This window comes from Pseudonaja textilis, chromosome 3 (genome assembly GCF_049901715.1).
Source record: "Pseudonaja textilis isolate UNSWEBS1 chromosome 3, rPseTex1.2, whole genome shotgun sequence".
Taxonomy (NCBI): Eukaryota; Metazoa; Chordata; class Lepidosauria; order Squamata; family Elapidae; genus Pseudonaja; species Pseudonaja textilis.
Genome location: NC_141992.1, coordinates 17,804,248 through 17,818,276, shown reverse-complemented (window position 1 = coordinate 17,818,276; position 14,029 = coordinate 17,804,248). Strand labels below are relative to the sequence as shown.

General features: G+C 37.0%; 1 long non-coding RNA gene across 1 annotated transcript in view; it reads left to right on the top strand.

Moving 5' to 3' along the window:
- Positions 1-1,607: 1,607 nt before the first annotated feature.
- Positions 1,608-14,029, top strand: part of LOC148126013 (uncharacterized) — a 40,556-nt gene continuing 28,134 nt past the window's right edge. The window contains exon 1 of the long non-coding RNA XR_015742541.1: positions 1,608-1,708. This is a non-coding gene — a long non-coding RNA (uncharacterized LOC148126013). The remainder of the gene's footprint in view (positions 1,709-14,029) is intronic.

The following is a 14,029-nucleotide window of genomic DNA, read 5'->3' as shown; positions in this document are numbered from 1 at the left end:
CTGTGAATGTTTCACTGTCTTATTTATTTAATTGAATCTGTTCTTTCAACCCTCCAGAAAGCTCTTCAGGAGGAGTTTGATTATTACTGAATATTTCCCCCAAAATTCTTGATGGCTGTCTCTCCAGCTTTTTCTTGGATTCTAAAAAGGACAATGATTATGAGCAATGCCACATAATGTAAATGGGATTCAGGGAATTATTATCAATGCAGACATATTCAGTGATAACATAAGAGACTTCTGAGAACCACAGTCACCCCACGTAGTATCCATTTGTCTTCTAAATAGTTGCAAGTTCATCAATAGGTTTAGCATTTAGATTAAAGGCACTTTTTAAAATTCCAAAAGATGTAGAGTAAAAAATAAAAATAAATTAAAAGGGACGATGAATTTGCCTTTCGAAATTATTTCTCACACTTTCAAAGACAATGCCGCTATTCATACCAGCAATCCTCTAACTCTTCTTGCTTAGCTTTATAGGTGGAACTGGAAGATCTGATTGGGAGGAATCTCTGCATACTGAGATGAAACTGCTTTGAATCCCAGGTAATTAGAAGTTCTCAATCTAATGTAGGATTCTAATTCATTCAAATGAAATTCCATTTCAGGAAAGTTGCTACAGATTCCATTGCAATGGGATGGGTTCATTCTGAAGAAATTGCCAACAAACCACGAAGTGGGTGGCATATAAATTTAATAAATAAATAAAAATAGTTTCATGGGTTTGTTTGCCTTTTTTATTGGCCAAATTGATCAGACCCAAAACATTGTGTCAGCTGGAAACATATTTAGGAAAGAAGTATTGAACTTTAATCCTTTTTTTTAGGAACTTAATCTGAAAAGCAACACCTTTAGATTGCAAAATAAGGCTTCATTTGATTTTACCAGATGTACTGATGGTCACTCACAAGCCCATATTCCTTTCCTTACTCATAACTCACAATTACAGTTTTACTTGGTTCTAGTTCCTTTGGCAGGGAAACTGCGGGAGGAGGGCTAAAGAATATGACAAGGTTGTCTTCTGGCAAATAAGGGTATGTTGGCTATATCCAGAAGAAATAGATACATAGCTATAAACAGTGGAAAGAATGAGTGTTAAGAGAAACACTAATATTAGCATAACTTTTGTAAGGAACTAGTCTAAAGATTGATGCATGAATACAAAAAGAAGAGAAGTTTTACTCAGGAAATAGCATAGTAAACCAGAATGTCTAAGTCGATTTATAGCCAACAGCCTTTATTTGGGGGGGGAGAGGGAGAGGGAGGGAGGGGGAGAGAAAAAGAAAGAAAGAGAAAGTGAGTGAGAGAGAGAGAGAGAGAAAGAGGACAAAGAGAAGACAAAGAGAAGTGAACCCAGGAAGGAAGGAAATATTGAAAGCTGTGTAACTATCAGTCTAACTAATCATAGAACTATTACATAAAAGCACCTGAAGGAAGGACAAGAAGTAAAGATGGAAACCTATTAAAGAGTGATCCAACCTTAAAAAATGAGAAATTTCCTGACAGTGAGAACTATTAACTAGTGAAATGACTTGTGTTAGATTGTGGGCAAGAGAAGACGCAGGACGCTCCGATCGTATAACTTCTTTATTTCACTGTATAGAACTGAACTCGGCAGCTGTGGCAGCTCCTTTTACAGCAGAGCTGCTCACACTACAATCGGTGATGGCTGTTCAAATTCCCACTGCCACAGACCAACCAACCAGAGGTGAGTATGCTAATACCTAACAACTTGCCCCCAGAACTTGTGGGTGGTCCAACACTGGAGGTTTTTAAGAAGAGATTGGATAGACATTTGTCAGTATAGGGGCTCCTGCTTGAGCAGAGGATTGGACTAAAAGACCTTTAAAATTGCTTCCAACTCTGTTATTCTGTTAAGTCTCTTAGATAAGGAAAAGATCTAGCAGGAACTCTTTACTAACTATCTTTACTTCTACTGCTATTAGTGATCAATAGGTTTTTATAGGTGCAGGAAGCAGGTGTGTGCAGTGTTTAATTCCAACACAGACCCCCTCTTATGTAAACAGGGCTGTCCTCCCCATAGCAGTTATGTTGTTACTATGTGCACAACATATCTCAACATTCTGCAGAAGTGAATTAAAGATTTGCACATATGCAGTAAGTTTTGCACTTTTGCAGCACCATGTACAAATATATGCAAACTTTATGCACTAACAGAAAAGAGTTTCATTTTATGTTCCAGACTACATATTGTAGGGGGGCGGGGAGTACAACAGCACCTATAGACTGTTTTCTTTTGGCTGACGGTTCTTTGGCTCTGACTCATTAAAAGCTGATCTGGGACAATTTTACAAGAAGGTATTGCCTCACAACTCTGAAGTCTGCTTCATAAAATACTTGATACACATGTTTTCCTGTCAAGGTTTTCCTTCAAAATTTCATATTGCCTGGCTGCTTTTATGATGAGTTATTTTGAGTTCTATGAATTGTTAAGAACAGGTTCCAATGCTGTAGTACTTCATTTATTTACTTTTACATGTAAGAGTGGTTTCAGAATCCAGTTGCGGGACAGATTCTGCCTGCTTTTGTACAGGTTGGGGTTGGAACACTCATGCATCCTTGGGTGCCCAGAAGGTATGAAATGTAGTTAAGAGGAGACATGGAAACAGAGACAGGGAGAGAGAGAAAAAAATCTATTAACTCAGCATGATCTGGGCCAGCAAATGTTAAATGCTTAAAAGAAAAGATGCTAAGAAGTCATGCACTGTGCTCTGAGCTGCACTGGGAACAAGATATTTTTAAGGGAAGAAAATTGGTGGAGTTATTAAAAACACACACAAAATCACAGCTATTTCCCACAGTGCTACCAAGTTCTTAGAACAATGTGAGCAAGTAAATAATGCCCTTAACCGCATCACTTCACTGATGCATATGTATGCAGATTATTTGTTTCTTAATTGTGCCATTATACTTTGATACTAATCTTTGCCTTTAAGGGGCAGAGAGAGCTGAAAGAGAGAGAGAGAGGAAAAAATAAAACAATCTGCCATAGATAAAGTAAAATGAAGGCTCCTTCAAAATACCTAGCAGCACTGGTTGACCTTGACTGACCTTGAAAAAGCTTAGCTGGCTCAGATCTTATTAGTGTTTGAATGTAAAGCCATCAAGAAACCCCAAGGTTATAAACTAGAATGAGAAGTTTAAAAAAAACCCTAAAAAAATGAATGGCAAATCACGACCACACTTCTGTTTATAGCAGAACTGCATCAGTTCATGAGGTCACAAGGATTTGAGGTACAATTTAGGAAAGCAACAAGAAAACAATTCCCTGTAAAACCAGAGAGTAAAAACAATCAAAGTGCAGCATTGAAGTTAACCAATGTCAAACCACCACAACAAATGCAACAGCAGTGATCAAAGTCCCGATTGCCACCATGCTTATGATGTATGGTGGTAATACTTCTTAATTTTATTTGCTCTACTTGTTTTTTATACAAGAGTGAGATGGGTAGCTATGTAAAGTGAATGAAATAAAATAAAAGTTGCAAACTAGGCGTTCTATGAATACATCTCCTTGGATAAAGATCACAATATTGTACCATACAGATACTAGGATATCCAGGTGTGTCCCCTATCATACTTTCGTCAAGCTGAAATTACAAAGCTCCAAATACTGCCAGTGTACTTCATTGCACTGTAAAGAATAGAATAGAATAGAATAGAATAGAATAGAATAGAATAGAATAGAATAGAATAGAATAGAATAGAATAGAATAGAATAGAATAGAATTCTTTATTGGCCAAGTGTAATGGGACACACAAGGAATTTGTCTTGATGCATATGCTCTCAGTGTACATAAAAGAAGCAATACATTCATCAAGAATCATAAGATACAACACTTAATAATAGTCTAGGGTACAATAAGCAATCAAATCATACTAGGAAATAGTCAATAAAATAAAATAGCTTATAAAGTAGATCCTACCCATGTGAGTGAATTTATTTTTTTGTTAGTTTATCTATTTATTACTTCATCTTCCTGACTCTCAAAAAAATTCTGGGTGGCTTAGAATGAAAACTCAAATATAAAACCGACCAGATCAGAAGCTTAGAAAGGATAGAAATCTGAACAAAACCTCCCAACAGATACAATATTGCAGAGCAAAACAGGGAAAGATCCATCAAGACGCTTAGTTCCTTCATTACATTTATTCTCTGGTGCTTCTAATATTTAGCAACAGATCAAAGGCAAGATGTACTTATCAGTGTTTGCTCAAAGAGAAAATACATAGGAAAAAGTGCATGCACACAGTACACAGAATGACACTTTGAGAAGGAGAAAGAATTAATTTGTTCATTTAAACTGAAAGAAAAATATGTGCCTTTAACTTCAACCTCTATATCAAGCCCTAGACACCCCACTTATCTTGACAAAAATGATTTACCAAATGACAGTTGATGGAATGAAAACAAAGAGAGGTGTTGGGTGGGGGGAAGCAAGGTACTTTTGGTATAAGGCCTGTGGTTGCTTGAAATGGAAAGTCTCTGAAATCAAATTGAAGAGAAAGTCCTGGAGCATTCAATGGTATGGGAAGATTTATTCTGGCAGTAGAACCACATTTAATAATAAGAGGTATTGTTACTGTTTGAGCCTTAGAAATGAATTCCAAACCAATTCAGAAGTACCGCTGAAGGCACATCTATGCATTTAAAGAAGAAAGCGATCTTATTTTTCATTAAGCTTTTTCTAAAGTTATAGTCTTGCTGAACCTCCTGACCTAAGAAGGTGATTAATGGACTGCGAAGAGACACAAACTTGGATGCTAAAGTGTTTTTAGGTGTTTGTATGCATATGTACCTTTCTTTATAATATATAAATTAAGAAATGCATTAAATGCTCTCATATTAAGCAGATGAGTAATGAAATATCCATTATAATTGTAATTTCATAACTGGAAAAGCATTCAACTTGACAGGAGCTTTGGGTGAAGGAAGAATCTGTTTCTAACCTTTTCGGGAGAATGGAGGGTAATGTTTTAAAGGAGCCAAATAAGTTAATTTAACCACTAGGGTGGAGAAATAGGAACTAACAACCTCAAGCAAAATAGAATCTCTATCTAAACATAGAACATATTACTTGGTCACTCAAGGAAAGGAGTGGTTTAATGTCTATTAGTTTGAAATGCAGAAAGTAAAGGCCTAAGATTAAAACCTTGGTTCTTGATCAAAACTTAACATATAACTTAATCCCCCCCCCCCACACACACACACCATGTTCTCCCATTTCTTACTTCTCTCTCATATTGCCCTTACCCTACAGGGATCTTTCTGTTTTGTTTTTGATGCCTTTGGCAACTGCCTGAACCAGTCCTTTCAATTTTCTTGGTAAGTTTTTGGAAGTAGTTTGCTACTGCCAAGAGCTATTGTAAGTTGGGTGGCATATTCATTTAATAAATTGTCATTGCCTTTTTCCCTAGAGAGGGACTAGTTCAGTTAGCTTCATACCTAAGGTGGAACTAGAATTATCAGTCTCCAGGTTTCTAACCTAGTGCCATAACTGCTGCACCAAACTGGCTCTCACTCATAAAACTGTAAACAACACAGGGAAAAAGAAAAAAAAATGTATACAGTAAAAAATATCAGATAAAAACATCCTTTCAACCATCAAATAGGATCACCCGGGCTTAGCCAACATCAGTTTTCAAAGACCCCATGGAATAACTCTGTCCTGACAGTTTTTTGAAATGTTCTAACTCTGTAAACAGGAAGCATATTCTATAGAGTAAGGAAAACAAATGATAAATACCTGAGATATCTTTGGGAACAGAGGTTGTGTCTCTATTTCTCCACACATCAGTTCACAGGCACCCCTGTGATGGGTTTTAAGTCCCAATGTTCTCATTCTGTCTAAATCTACCTACCTGTAGGACCTGGCTTGGAAACAATGAAGTCCTTCCTCTGTATATCTTTAAGATGAACAGGTACATAGGTCAAGCACTGCTTGATTTGCCCTGCCCAACTCAGGATGGACATTCTCCTGTTCTACATAAAATAGAGAAATGGACAAGAAGTTTTCCCAGCACTTATTTTAAATTCATGATCTAGCACTGAAGATTGTGGAAAGCTGATCTAAAGTTCTGTTTGAGCTCTTTCTGGTACTTTAGGGGAGTTTCAGAAAGGGTAAACAACAAAGCAAAGAGAGCATAATAGATTTGTAGAACTGCAGACAGAAAGGGAGAGAGGGAGAGGGTGGTGGAGGCAAAAATGGGAGAGGGAGAGAGGGAGGGAGGGAGGGAGATTGGTGTAGTGGTTAAAGGCAGGAGTGGGATTCTACCAGTTTGCACCTATTTGCTAGAACTGGTTGTTAATATTCTAAGCAGTTCAGAGAACTGGTTGTTAGAAGAAATTACTGGCCTAGTCCTGTAAGGAAGGCAGGAAGGAAACATTCTGGTGTTGCTTACAGAAACTGCCTCTCTGTTAACCCTTATTACATTCTTGGCAGGACTAGACTTCCTGTCTCAGGAACTTCTCTGGAGCTTTCTCCCCCTCCTTTGGTGGTACTTTGCTTGTGTGGAATGACCATTCAACGTTACAATGGCACTGAAAAAAGTGACTTATGACCATTTTTCACACTTACAACTGTTGCAGCATCCCCACAGTCATGAGAGGCCAGGCAAGGAGATGCGTGCCTCGATGTGAGTGATATTGAGTTGGCCATGCCCAGCCAATAACATGACCACCAAGCCATGGTCACCAACTAAGCCACACCCACAGAAATAGTTGTTAAAAAATTTGAATCCCACCCTTGGTTAAAGGCATCAGTGTAGAAACTGAGAGACCATGAGTTCTTGTCCCATCTTAGTCACAAAGTCATTTGGGTGACTTTGAATCAGTTACTTTCGCAGGCCTAAGAAACAACTAAAGGAAAACAACTTCTGAAAAGCCTTGCCAAGAAAACTTTTGGGACTTGTTTAGGTAGTCTTTGAGAATAGACATGGTTGAAATACAAGGAAAAAACTGGTGGTTGCAGCAACATCATGGGGAAGGTAGTCCCAGAACATGGAAGTCAAAAGAAGCATTTAGTTCCTAACAAATATTATGATATAATGGGCATTGATTCCAAAACTGAAAAGGTAATTTACCTCTACTTTCATCTTTTGAATTCCATCCATGAAGATTGAATGGATAGCTCATAAAGTTACAATATTTTATTTGTAGCTTCTATGACAGTATAGCTTGCTATAAGGCACATAAATCTGAGAATCTCACTGAATCTTAAATCTAATTATAGAAGATTAATGTGGGTCACATGCATGAACTTTGAATACGATGCTAGAACATAACAAAGAAAATATGTATGTCTGATCTTTGTAAATATTTTTGCTTCTGCAAAAGTTTTGAAAAGTTCTGAAGCTCAAGCTGAGTCATGATTAAAGGCTCCTATGCTGAATTAGATACCCACACAGAAATCACGTGCTTAAAAAAGAAGCAAATTTAATAAGTAATAGAGCTTGAATAATGTTGTTCTAGAGACAGTTATATTTCTTTCTACTATCCATCCATCCATCCATCAACTTCAACTTTTGATTTATCTTATTATCCAATCAACATGCCTTCTCATTTATTGCTTTATATTTTGTGAAAAAAATAATCTTTTTTCTCTTCCCTGAGACTAACTGGAAAGTCCAACTGTGGAGGTTTTTTTATGTCTGTGTAATTGCCAATATATAAATGCTTGAATATTAACACTTTTTGTATTTAGCATCAGAATTCCAGCTTTCCCATAGAATATGAATAACATTATTATCAAATGCATGGTGATTTTCTAATCCCAGATGCTTATTGTTAAACTGACAGGCCCATTTCATGGCAGTTTACTTTTTGCTCATATTAGAAATGGATCTAATTTTTGTGCTTTCATCTGGAACTTGGCTAACATTGTAGAAAAGTGGAATCTTAAAGTCACACTTTCCCTGCCTATGCAATATGATTTAAATTAGAAGTTTAACTTCAAGGTTCTGGAAAGGATCATTTTCTCTGTTTAGGGAAATTACAATAAAGGAAATAAAGAAATTACAATAAACTCTCTTCAGTTGAATAGGATCACAAATTTTTACTTTATTTTATTTATTAAATTTATATGGATGATCATCTCATTTGCATGTGATTTTTAACCACATGTATAGTTAAACACAAATAAAATCATCGTCTTCTACCATTAAGAACAATTGAACAATTAAAAACCACATTTAAAAGAATGTTAATAAAAAGATTAAAGTACACTCTAACTATGTAGAATATAACCATTTAATGGGCTCCTAGGATCTCCAAGCCCAACAGCATATCCAAGTTTTGAGGGCCTTTTGGATGGCTGGAAAAGTTGGGGCCAATCTCACCATAGGACAATGCTGCCACAAGTCTCTTTACTACCAGAAGAAAGTCTTTGGCTGATGGGACTCACCACATGCTATTTCTTCCATTGGGATGTCATTTAGATGTTCAAGCTTAACCTCTTTATTGTTAGTTTGAAGTAACTTAGTTGATCAAATCTAGCTTCTTGTTCTATTCTGGAATCTTAAGAACTCCCATCACCACCAATCACCCATCTGATATTTGCTGGGACACAATCTTTTGTGATCCAATCTTTTAGAACTTTCTTCCTAATATTTAAGGTAGAACTACTACATAGAGATTGCTGGCCAGAGCAATGCAGTATAATATAGATAGCTCAAATAGCAGATGCTGGGAAGAAGGATGACCAAAACCTGCACAACAGAATAGCTGTCCCCAAAGTTAGATTGCTATCTATTAATCATGTTAGAAAACTCATGTTCTGTTTAAGGGATTGAAGTTTGATTGATCTTCGATAGTTTGCATGTTTAAAATGATCATCTACTTTAAACCCTGGGTAATTGTTAATTGGGACGTGGCGGCTCAGTGGCTAAGATGCTAAGCCTGTGGATCAGAAAGGTTGGCAGTTCGGCAATTTGAATCCCTAGCACTATGTAATGGAGTGAGCTCCCATTATTTATCCCAACTTCTGTCAACCTAGCAGTTAGAAAACATGTAAAAACACTAGTCGAAAAATAGGGACTATTTTGGTGGGAAGGTAACAGCATTCCATGTGCCTTCGGCATTTAGTCATTCTGGTCACATGATCACTGAGAGGTCTTCAGACAGCACTGGCTCTTTGGCTTTGTAATGGAGATGAGTACTGCTCCCTAGAACAAGAAACAATTAGCATGTATGTGCGAGGGGAACCTTTACTTTTACCTTAATTATCTAACTTTAATTTTGTTGTTTTGTTCTAAATAGAAAGTTCTAAGATGCTATATTACTGAATCAGACTTGTTAGATCAGTATTGCTTATTCTAACAACAATTTTTTTTCCAAAAATGGAGACATATATTTCCAGTATTACTTATTTGGCTTTTCCACTGATTTACAGCTCCTTCCACTGAAGGATTTTTCTCTTACTTAAACTTTTTAAAACTTTTGTTGTACTATCCTTTGACATTTTGCCTAAGCAAGAAACTTCTAAATTATCTCAAATTGGGATTTACTGGCAACCTTAAAGTGTTCTGGAAATTATCCTCATCTGAATTTCTTTTTGAACTTTAAAATTACTTGATCTTGGAAGTGATGTATTACAAATATCTATTGTATATTAAAGTCCAAGTTTTGCGGAAAACCCCATTCATACAAAAGATACAAAGTTTCCTTTCCTTTTGCTTGTTTTTGTCTTTTCTTCATAACCATTAAATTACAGATATAATAGAAATATTGTTAAAATAATAGTTGTAATTAGCATATTGTGCCTATTGACATATTAAGCTTTTCTATCCAAGTAATTTATAGCTTTGACTCTTGTCTGTCTATCTATCTATCTATCTATCTATCTATCTATCTATCTATCTATCTATCTATCTATCTATCTATCATAGACATGTACATATATACATTATACATAAAGAACTTGAAATAATAATACATACAAAATAATATAAAACTTGAACTAGTCTTTTTGTTACTGAGACTAAATGCTCAACAGGTGATTTCTGTTGAATCATCTCAAAAAGATTTTCCTCTGATCTGGTAATATTTTGTGACCTACGTCACGACAATTGACAAATTATTAACTTAGCAAAAGAAATATTTATGGTGCAAGTAAACATAGTGCTGTTTGCAATATTCTTATTAGAAAACCATTCTTTTTATTTTTAAGGCATTTGTTTTCTTTGTTCCCCAACAGTATTTTTTTTAAAAGGGAAAGAAAATGCAATAAAATAGAGTGATTTATCAAACACATATCTCAAACAAAATGAAATTCTCATACATTTGCAGCAGTCAATTTTAATAGATATGAATTCCTAGTATAAAAAGGATGATGGTGTAATGGCTTGCCATGTGGCTATTCAAGATAAGGAGACTGTCCAAAGAAAGTAAGGGCAAACTAAATTTAATACCACAAACAGGACTGAGTAGATAGAGATTCCAACCAGACTAAAGACTCAAAGCCTGCAATAAATTGAAGAAATCTATCAGTTTCACTGAGCCCAGTATCTGAATTTTAGAACTTCCCATCCTTATATTTTATACCGATAAATAATGGAGGCAACTGACATGGGGAAGTACTACTGGAAAGGCCTGGACTGAAGGACAGCACTGAAGAATTGATCATAGTGCCACAAGAACAGTCACTAAGCACTCAATTCATAGAAATTGAGGTATACCACTGTGGGAAGCCCCCCACCAGAAGAATGAAATGTTTTGGAAAATATTAAAAAAGTCAGGATAGAATATTTCCCCTAAAGGAGAAATGGGGGGGAAATATTAAGGGAGGCAGAAACCAGCACCAATCTCCCTGCCCCCAAGCAGAAACTGAGGAGGCCAGCTTTTAGAAATGCTGATTTGGTAATTCATTCAAGACAGGATATTTTGAAACTCCTTGCAGCAAAGTCTGAACAAAGGCAGAATAGGATTAGAAAGCAGCCCCTCAGCCAATATCCAACGCAGGACGAAAGCCATTAGCCACAATAGGAATAGCCCAACACCCTTTTGGAACACAAGCCCCTTCATTGCACCACCCCCAGAACAGTTAAAACTTCAAAGTCACTGAAACCTATAAAGATCCATCCACTCATTCAACCATTTGTTCAGCTGACCCAGAATTTCATGCTGTCTTTGTGGTTCTGTTCAATAAACCAGCTTTCCAATCAGCTCTTCGTGTTGTTTCCAGCTTCTTTCTCCCAGCTTGGAACTGAACCAGATGGATTTTCCTTCCAACACCACACAAGACAGAACTCAAGGTGCAGACTATGCAGAGAGGCCTCAGTCCAACACATAGGAAGAAGGTGTAAGATGCAAGCAGGAACAGCATACTTTGAACCAAATAACTGGCGTTGTGTAGAGGAACATCTGCACAGAATATGGGCTAGATCTCTCAAGTCCAGATAGGAAATTTCATAGAAGGTCATGGAGAATAAGAAAGCTAAGATTCTGTGGGACTTTCAGATCTACATAGACCAGCAGTACTGGCCAATGAACCAGATACTGTGGTAGTTGTCAAGGGTAGTGATAGATGTAGTAGAAACAAGTGATAGCAAAATAGGAAGGAGTATGAGAAGTTGGAGAATTATAATCGTCTAAAGGAGGTACTAGGAGAATGTAGAAAGTAAAGGCCAAAGTAGTTTCAGTACCGGTAGGAGCACTTGGGGTTATGACTCCTAAGATGGAGGCATAGTTCCAGCAGATCCTAGGAACAACAACATAGCTTTCTGTCCAGAAGAGTGAAGTGCTTAGAATAGCTAAGACCCACAAACTCCAAGGTTAGTGATAGAGGACCCAAGATTGAAGAAGACACATACCACTCATCAGGGTGAGAAGTTCACCAAGATCTCAAGGTCACAAGATGGTGGATATTTGCTACAAATAGGAAAGGGGTTCACATTACAAACTGGTATTAATTATTACAAAAACATGCCAGAGGAAAATAATTTTTTTAAAAAAATTAAATAATTAAAGATGCAAGCTGAATTCTCAATTTTCAGAAATTGTATAGAGAAGTAAAAAGAATAAGCACCATACTGGGGAGGGAGGGGTGTCAAAATCACAAAGGCAGTTGTCTGGCTAGATATATTTTCCTCATTCTTAGAGATAAATGGAATCTTGAAACAAACATCTACTTCTTATATTCCTGAACTTTTTCAGCTTCTTGTGTATTCCATATTTTAATCTAAAGTTCAGGAGAATGTTGGTACTTTCTTTCTCCTACCCAGGGTACAGAACTTTTTTTCCTTGCTTTCAATTTTTCATTTTCTTTGAATAGAGGGTGGGACTAAGCTGTGTCTACAAAACAAAGGAACATCTCTTTCTTATAAATATGTGCAGTGGGGAGACAATTCATTAGTATATGATACATTAGCATGCACTGCATTTATACACTCACAACAATTTTCATATGAATTTGGGATTAGCATTTGATTTTCATGTTTCAATAAATTTTAGTGTTCTCACGTGTAGACTCATTGCCATGAAAGGGACAAAATGTTACATTGTTGTTAAGGTTAATATTTATCAGAATTGAAGATTCTTGTTGTTGTTTTTAATTTGGGAATATTACTATGTGTCAGGCACAAAGAATCAGAATTACACATTAAGTTGCAGTTAAGCTGATTTTGCTCACACCTATAGATCAAGAACCTATCAACTAATGGGTCAGCACTAAATTGGCACTAGATAATAATTAATGAAATTGAAGAAGGGTTGGACTTGGGTCGCTTGTGGAAATATAAGGACTCCAAGCTGATTCCTCTCTTGACTCCATCCCTAGACTCTGCCTCCTTTTTCTCCTATACTATGTTTAAAATTACTATTAAAAATGTAAAGGATAGCATCTGAGAAGTTGCATTTCAGCAAGGAATGCCGAAAAGGAATAGCACAAACAAAGGGGTGGGAGAGGCAAAAAGCAGAAACACAATTTTGTAAAAAGCAAAAGTAATTTACTCGGACCTCAGCTATAAATCTACTAGGCAATAATGACCATCTCTTGACACCACTGTTGACATTGATCAACTGCACTGCCCAACATTTCCACCCCCACCAACCTTGAAGCATTTCCTGATGGAGTCTGCTAGCATTTATGTAGGGATGCCAAAGTCTAAGAATGAACAGTATTTACTTGTGATGCAGAATCATTTATTGAAATAACAGTGATTGTCCTTTTCTGGATCATCTTTTTTTTTAAAAAAAGTCATATCAACAAAGCCAAAAATCAGCCTAAGCAAAACAAATAACCAGACATGTGCTCTGTGGAATTCAGTTAATAAAACTTCATTTTTAACTCGCCCATGGGTACAGCAGCCACTTATATTGATCACTTGCTGTTTGGAAATTATCAGGCAAGGGGAGAAATAAAACAAAAGGCCAACATCACATTCAACGTGATTTCACTAAATTTGAGCAACCCTTTCAATAGTTACTTTTTTAAAAAAATCAGAGTTTCAGGATTGGTTGAAATGGCTTTAGTTCAATCTAAATTCATTATGTCATAGAGTTCAACAGGGGTGGACTGGTACCAGTTTGGGTGATCCAGTAGCTAATTTTATAATTTTTAATTGCCAGTTTGGCAAACTGGTAAATCCCACCCCTGGCTGGCCCCACCTACCCCTCCTCTCCCAGGAGTCCCCACACAGCCTGTTTTAGATGCCAGGTAAGTACAAGGCCTGCATGGAGGCTTGTGGAGGCCAAAAAACAGGCTTCCTGGAGGCTCCGGAAGAGGGCCTCTGGAGGCCGTGAACACCTTTTTCACCCTCCCAGAGGTTCAATGAAAGCCTCTGGAGCCTGGGGAGGGAAAAAAAAAACAGTCTCCCCGGTGCAGGAGGTGGAGTAGGACACACCCACCATGGTCACACCCACCCATCAACCGGGCAGAGAATCAGTTGCTAAAATTTTTGAACCCCACCCCTGGAGCTCAACGATAGAGATACCATCAAGGTTCCAAGTAACATATCCCCAATAAAAAGAACTCCGAAACAGGCATATTCCTCAAAGAGCATTTTATTGGGA